Below are 8,418 nucleotides of genomic sequence, written 5' to 3' on the forward strand. Positions count from 1 at the left end.
TCCCCTTGCTGTCATCTGCATTCCAAGGTATATAAACACATCTTAGTAATGTCCAACATGACAATTACAAGAGTTAACGGAATCTGAAATTTTCTGGGTAACTTCCAACATCAGCAGATCAGAAAATCAGTCATATCTTGAGTTCCAGAATTCAAAAGGATACATGTTGTACACCGTTGGAAAGATAAAGAAATTTTCTACAACTTTCATTTAGATCACATTACCAGATTCCAATGTTAGGTTAATCAAAAACTGGGTACCACCGAAACTGTTTCAGAATTCCAGACTGCGCAGAAACCTCAACTTTAAATGGTCATAACTCACAGCTCATAATATATAATATGGTCATTCTTGCGGCATTGGAAAGATATGAAAGTCTACTTGTTTCCAGAAAAATTTGATGAACATTGCACGAACAGAATTTGATTTATACCAGAATCTTTGCAGACTGCTCCAGAAAACAGCAAAGGACAGAAACAGGATATGACCCCAAACCACTATTTATTCATGTTCTTACTTAAGGTTCTTAACTAGGGAACTTGTGGATATGCCCACAAGGTTCCAGCACTCATTACAAAAATCCAAATCAAGCATAAGCATAATAACAAACCAAACCAAGCATCAAAAGTTCACACTTCAAGCATTGACTCAACTTGCGGTACTAACGTTCTCTTCCTATTAAGGGTGAAGATCCTATAACTCTTATTTCAATGACGTTAGAAGGTGGTAAGAAAAGTTCTAAAAGCATATTCAAAGCAAGGAGTGGTGATGAGAACAAGTCTTTTAAAATAAGCAACAAGGTGAAGATGAATAGGATATAGTGTGGAAGAAAATATCAAGGTTTATAGAGCAAGGATTTTATAGCAATTTCAGAACCTTAAGACGGCCAATTTCTAACTAGGCTTGCGTCCGACAGTCAACAAAGCTTTGATACCAATTTGTCACACCCATATTTTAAGAACAAAATAGGATGCATAAAAGACTCATATGTGCCCCAGGAATAGTCGCACACATAAGTAGACAAATCTCAAAAGTACCATTGCAGTGTTTATTACATAGCGGAACATAATAAATCACATAGTCTTACACAAAAATGATAGCATAAAGTAAACAACGCTCTCGACGGAAGCTTCACACAGGGACAGCATTGACTGGTTGACTCCAAGCCTAGTACTCATAACGGTAATCCTCATTCCAGTCATCTTCATTATCATATCCTGAGGTGTTGGAAAATTGCAAGACTGAGCACATATCGTACTCAACAAGTATAACCAGGGGTTCATGAGGCTCAAATAGCTGACACTGGTTTGACTGCATTTAGCTTTTAATACTTGATAGCATGTTTAATCATTGGGTAGCAAATGTCAAGGTAGCATAATAAATCCCATAAACACATGATCAATGTATACAAGAATAAAGAATAACACATATAAACAACATAATAAACCATCATTCATTATCATTATTCACGTTCATCAGTGTCCATCTATTCCATCAGTTTTCCGGGCCGCCCGTATCCGTGGGCACGACTAGTATACCAGATTTAACACTCTGCAGAGGTTGTACATCTTTACCCATGAGTCGTAATTTACCCTTTCGCCCGAGGTGATCAGCCTCTTAACCCACTACCAAGGAAGGTCGGCAGGGTTCACTATGAAGTCTTTCAAAGGTTCGTCTAACATGTTAGGGCCGCAAGGTTTCCTTTGCGCGCAGATATAGATACCCCCCTCCGAATGGCACAATGACGCACAGCCTATACACATAGGGACAGGGGCTCGCACTATACCCAAAACGGTTCAGCCCCTCCGCCCTTTCGGGTAACCTCTAACAAGCTAGAAAAATTACTCATACTGGACTAAAGCTAGAGCCATATAGCCCTCATGGTTGTACGAGTTGTCCCAGCTTTTGCCAAAAGATAAGTCCTTATGGAGGGTCAAGATCAATCCAGCAAAAGCCAGAGTTCTTTCCACCCTCTATATTCAAGTTGCTAGAAAGCTTATTTTATTGTTTATTGTATATTCAAATATTCATGTTACAAGATCATGGATTAATAATCAAGCACTAGCAAAAACTACCCAAATGCATATCCAAAAATAGGTAACAAGGAATCCAGGATAACAATCATCTATGATTTTGCTAAGATCATCAAGGTGATAGCATGCATATGATAAATGTTATATTAATTGTGTATAGGTAACAAGGATAATCTCAAGTTATACTTGCCTTGATCAAAGCTCTCTGAGCCTGCTGGTCTTCAAAGGCTTGGTCTTGATCACCAACGTACGGCTCACCGTCTATTCCCAAACATCAATCAACAACACGCATTCCAATGTAGACAATCATACATAAAGCAAACAAGCTATAATTAGAACATTACACCAAATAGTGGTAAAACAAAGATAAAAGTTTATGAAAATAATCTACGCAGTGCTACGATCACATAAACGTAAAGTTCACGAAAATCGGAATTAAAAGGTGAAAGATATGAATTTTCCAAAATTTTCTATAGAGAAATAATTAATTAAATAGTACCAGGAAATTAAAAAGTTTCAAAACAGTGAACTAATATTTCTAACATGTAGAGCTCGACAATATGAATCTAACGAAATTTGAATGGACAAAAACGGAGTTGAAACGAATATTTTATGAGCCATTTAAACCTAGTGGCAAACTTGTAATTATCTGGAAAGTGCATTTGAACCCAACCGACAGAAAATACGCTTTTAAAACTGGAAAGCGTAAACCGCAAAAGCCACCAGGGACCGCGGGTGTTAAAGTGGAAAAGTTTAGGGGCTCTTTTAACATAATTTGCCCCGAAGGGGTATCTTCTTTTCATGACCGTCGATCTTGAATCCAACGGTGGAGATCCAATCAGGGGGGCCATCGGTAGCGGGCCGGCCGCCAGGGAGTCTCCCGGCGCGGCGGCGCCATTGATGGCCGCGGGGAGCTCGCCGGAGATCACCAGTTCCTCGATTCCGAGCGCCAAATCTTGAAAGAAAAACACCGGGAGGGCGAGAAGCTCACCGCGAACTCACTGGAATGATTTGCTACGGCTGCGGAGCAAAGAGGGAGGCTCACGGCGTCGGTAGCTTGGTTCCAACTCGGCGAGATCCATGTAGAGCAGCAGCAGGTTCTAGGGCACAACTTTTGCGGCGAAAACGGAAGGAGAACGCACGGGGGTCGGTGCTAAAGCTTTATAGGGCTCGGGTAACCTCTTGGGCGCATAAATCTCGAAAAATCCGGATGGGATTTTGTTCCTACGCGGAGTCCGGTTCGTACCCGGCTGGAGGAGGAAGAAAAGGTGGGGTCCGCGCATCGGAGAGAGAAAAGGGGAAGGAGAGGCGCGCGCCTGGGCCGCGGGGGAAGGGTTGGGCCGCGCAAAGGGAGAAAGAGGGAGTGAACCGGGGGGAAGAAGAGCTGGGCTGCGGGGGGGGGGGGGGGGGGTTGGGCCTCGGCGCGTTTTTGGCAATCAGGCCGAGAGCAGGTGGCTCTCCCTTTCGCTTTTTTTTCTAATTTCTTTTCTCTTTTCTTTTCAGAACATTTTTTCCAATAGCATTTTGTGCAAAGACAAATAAAAAAAACAGAACAACACACCAAAAACACTATGCTCCAGCATGAATGAAAAATTCAAGTTTCTAAACTTATGGTGAATTTTATTTTGCTAGATTCAAATGCTCACAAAAATTCTTAAATAATCAAATTAATTCCTATTATTTGAAAATCAAATTTTGGGTGTTACAAAAGGTTCAACAAGCTATATGATGGAAAAAATTTAGAATAGCACACCTGTTCCATGCGATGGTTTTTGAGGCTTGCATTTCTTGATCTGTTAGACATATCAATGATTAGAAAATCTAGGCACTCATTACATATGAAAACAACAAAGAATGACAAGTGTAGTTACCCTATTATATGGCCATGCAATTGATAGGTCCTAAGCATCTGCCATATCTTGCACACCAGGATATGGGCGAGGTAGCTTTGCATCCCTTTTCATCACAAACCTGATAACAACTTCACAGTATTTCCTTCCAAGAGCATGTCCTACGTGCATGGTGCTAGGATTAACTGAAATAACTATTCCCTTGGCCACAGGTTCATCTCTATGGAGTGCATGGAGTATAACTTCTTTGCCAATCTGAATTAAACAATGTATTTATGAGAATTGTATTCATTAAAAAACACCATTGAACTAGAAGCAAAACAAAATGAAAAATGATGAGAACATTACAAGGTCAGCATATGAGGTGTGATTTCCATCACCATTCCTTGATGGGCCTGCACCATCAGGGCTAGACTGAGGGCACTGAACAATTGGGATAGTAGAAATGGGGCAAGACTGAGGGGGCTGAACAACTGTGGTTGTATGAATGGGGTTAGAGTGAGGGCGCTACATAGATGAGGCTGCAGGAAATGTGTTGGGCTGCACAAATGGAGAGCTGTCGGACAGGTGAGGCTGCTGGACTGGTGTTGCTGAGTTGGTCCTACGCACAAGCACATATTCATACTCATTAGAGTTATCTTCATAGGCACCATCTTCATGAAATTCAGCATCATCGTGTGTCTCGACATAAATTTCTCCAGATCTTGGGCTCTATAGACATAAAAGTGGGGAATTAGAGCCATTTTGGAGCAAGACAAAATCAAGGACTGACAATTCAATCAGAGAATGTACAAATAGTTTACCTCATGGTGTCGTGAGTTAGAGTCAATCTAGGAGATATTTTCCATATTAGACCTTTCACGTGCCAATTCAGCTTCTAATTCTGCTATGCGTTGTTCTAGAGCTGCTTGGTGACTTTCTTTTCTTTTACATTCTAGAACTTGCATTTGAACCCTTGTTGGTGTGTAACCCTTGACTCCTGGTGTACCAATAGTTTGGGGAGTTGGTCCTAGACCCAAAACCCGAACTCGCCCTTTTGGTTCCTTTTTTCCACAGGCAATAGCAAATGCATCGCCTTCTTGGATGGTTCTTTCTGTAAGTTCTTGTTGGGCTTCAATAACTGCCTTAAGTTTATTCTACACAAACAGAATATCATTATTAATATGCCAAAACCTATATTTCAAATGGTGATATTTGTTCAAAGAAAAACTTACTATAACTGGTTCTGCATTCCTCGATGCAATTCCATTTTTTCTTGTATGTGTTTTGCTATAGAGTTCGTCCCTTCGAGGAGGGCGCCCTAGTTTAATAGCCTGCAAGTGTTTTACTTTTAGTACTTATGAAATGAAGCACGTTACATATTGAAAAATAGGTATAGTTAACATACTAGTTCATGCCCGTTACAAGCAAAGCTCTTGCTACCCGTTGTATGATGTATGGACAACTTTGCACGGTTTGCTTTGGCAATTTCAGTTTGTGCCTATGATAGATACAGTTGTATGAGAAAGATCACTACAAGCAGCAACCAACAAGTAGCAAAGATGGTTGTAACCAGCAAATAGAAACTAGGGGTAGTACTTACTTCAGATTCTGGAGATGACCAATGGTTTTTGAGAAAGTTCCAATCATCATCATTCAGTCTTTTGCCTTGTTTTGTCCTTATTTTTTCTTATGTTATTTCGCCTTTCAAAAACTGTTTCTTCAAGTTTGCTTTAAAATCCTTCCATTTCTTTCCAGCAGCAGTCAAAAACCAGTCAAAGGCTTTATCATCAATATCAAAGAATTCCTAGTGTGTAGAGAAAAAGTAGCAAATGAGTTCTAATCATGAAGTGAGAAAACAATGCAGCCTACAAATAAAACTAGAGCTGCTCCATAAAGGATGCACTATGAAGTGAGAAAATAATTGCATGCTAGAAATACCTTCATGTCTATCCATACTTCATCCTTTATGTGAGGATCAACAAGCCTCCAATCAGCACAAGCAATTGATATTTTCTGTCTTACACGGACCCCAACAACACCAGAAAACCTCCTAGCATTGTCACCAACGGGCTGACCATGTGCATTGACCATAACTTTGATTTTAGGCATTTCAGGTTTCCTTGCAAAGACTTCATCCAATCTACTGATACCTCTTCCATTCCTCTTCTCTTGTGAATTGCAGTGAAAGTCTGCTATAAATAACTAGAGAAATTAGAAGCAGGCATAATAAAAATCTGCTATAAATAACTTGACAAAATCTGTTGTGATATACAAGACCTTCATTATCACATAAAAAACCGCCAGTTGACTCATATTCCCAATCATCTTCCGATAAACATTCTTCAGCTAAATCTTCTTCAACTTGCTCATTCGCATTTATTGCATGCCTTGTTTGTGGCCTTGGCCGTAGATTATGAACCCGGGTTGCATCAACACATGTTTTACGAGTACTCTAAAAGGTAGTAGATATCAGCAGTATTAAATGAGCAAAATCATTTTAGTAGAACCATTTATATAAGAGATTACCTTTGCTCTTTTCCTAGGTTGTTCTTTGCATGTATTCACAGGAGGGATTCCAAGTGATGCCAGCATCTCGTTGTTGAGTGCAATATTTTCATCCCTATCCTGCACATACTCAGTTAGTTGGTCATTGTTACTTCTTCCTCTTGCGCTTGCCATTTGTTTTCCTGAAAAATGACCCAAACATCAACAATCTATATGGAAAGGATCAATAAAACAATCAATAACAAATATCTGCAATAGGCATCACTTAAACAACACTTACTTTCTAGGCTTTTTAGGCTTTTGGGGAAAAACAAGTGTTCCATCTATATCAGTTCTAACAGAAGGAACCACCCCATTTACAATGTCGACTGTCACATTTGCACTTAGATCATATAATGGCCATGCTAATCCAGTATTATTATCCATGTGTTCATTCTCTAAATTATCTAAGTCATACACATCTCTTTGTTTTGACTGAACAGCAGCAACCCACTCATGATCAACTGCTTCAGGAACATAGTATACTTGAATTGCTTGAGATGCTAAAATGAAAGGCTCATCTGATATCTTTTCACCTGTATTGAATAAATGCTTAAAGTTAACAGATGTGACCCCAAAATTATCAGTTTTTACCTACTTGTCCTGCACACGGTTGTCAACCCAATCACACTTGAAAAGAACCACTTTTCCTTTGTGATGATAATTTAGCTCAATAATTTCCTTTATAATTCAATAGTAGACATTTTTTGTTATTGTACTGTCATCATTATTGCCCCTATCAAAGGTTGCTGCCTCAGCGACTACAGCCACCCCACTATTTTGAATAGGTCTTCCCTTATCATAGGATTCTGTGTGGAAACAAAATCCATTAATACTATAGCTACTATACTTGCATACATTCAACATTGGCCCCTTGGCCAAAATTTTTATCTCATCTGGTGCTTCCTCACACATTTCTCCCACCTGTCATTATGAAAGACTGCTATTAAAATGTGTAAAATCTATCACAAATAGCAAGTCCTAAGTTTTACTTTCACTTACATGCAACCTTAACCACTCATGAAAGGATTCATGACGCATCCGGTTGATGTCACGTTTATTTCGATGGCCAATAGAGGAAAGATATTGATCATGCTTGCTGCAAAAGTTATTGTGACTTTAGAATGCAGGGGAATTTGATTATATATGATGCAAGTGGTTTTGCTAACTTACTCCAAGTAAGGCGCAATGTTATCATGGTTGAACAAAACATATCTATGAGCTTGCACCCATGTCTTGTGGTCTAAACAAAATGTGCATTTCCCAGCCAAGCCTTGACCAATGCTACGGAAGAAAGGAGGTGTACAGTCATCTTCTTCTATTCTAGGTTGACGGCTAATTTGTCCCACGCCATGTAGGTAGCGAGCACAAAGTGTAAGGCACCCAGTAAAATTAGACCACTCCATAATTGATCCCTCAGGATGACTTTTTGTACGTACAGAACCCTTTAATCTCATGAGAAACCTATAGACATAAATAACAGGCATATTAATTGATAATGGTATATAACTAGTAGGTTTGTATACATATTCAGTAAGACACATGGCCTAAGATATAAGTACCTCTCCACGGGCCACATGCTGCGAAAATGGACTGGACCAGCTATTTTTGCTTGGGCAGGAAGATGTACCATCAAGTGTACCATAATGTCGAAGAAAGATGGAAGAAATATAGTCTCAAGCAGGCTCAAGGTTTCAGCTATGTCAGCCTGTAGAATATCCATATCACTTATTCGAATGACAGGGGTAGAAAGTTTCTTGAAAAAGTTGGATATACGAATCACTCCCGCACTGACTATTTCTGGTAGTATTTTTCTCACAGCAAGTGGCAGCAAATGTTGTAGAATAATGTGGCTCTCATGACTCTTAAGCCCGAATACCTTCCTCTCATTGACATGTACATTATGTCGTATATCGGATGCATAACCATCAGGAAACTTCACCCCTTTTAGTACTTGACAAAATAATTTCATCTCATCAGGACTCATTGAGTAGGGTGCTGGTGGTAAA

Source organism: Sorghum bicolor, chromosome 10 (assembly GCF_000003195.3).
Source record: "Sorghum bicolor cultivar BTx623 chromosome 10, Sorghum_bicolor_NCBIv3, whole genome shotgun sequence".
Classification (NCBI taxonomy): Eukaryota; Viridiplantae; Streptophyta; class Magnoliopsida; order Poales; family Poaceae; genus Sorghum; species Sorghum bicolor.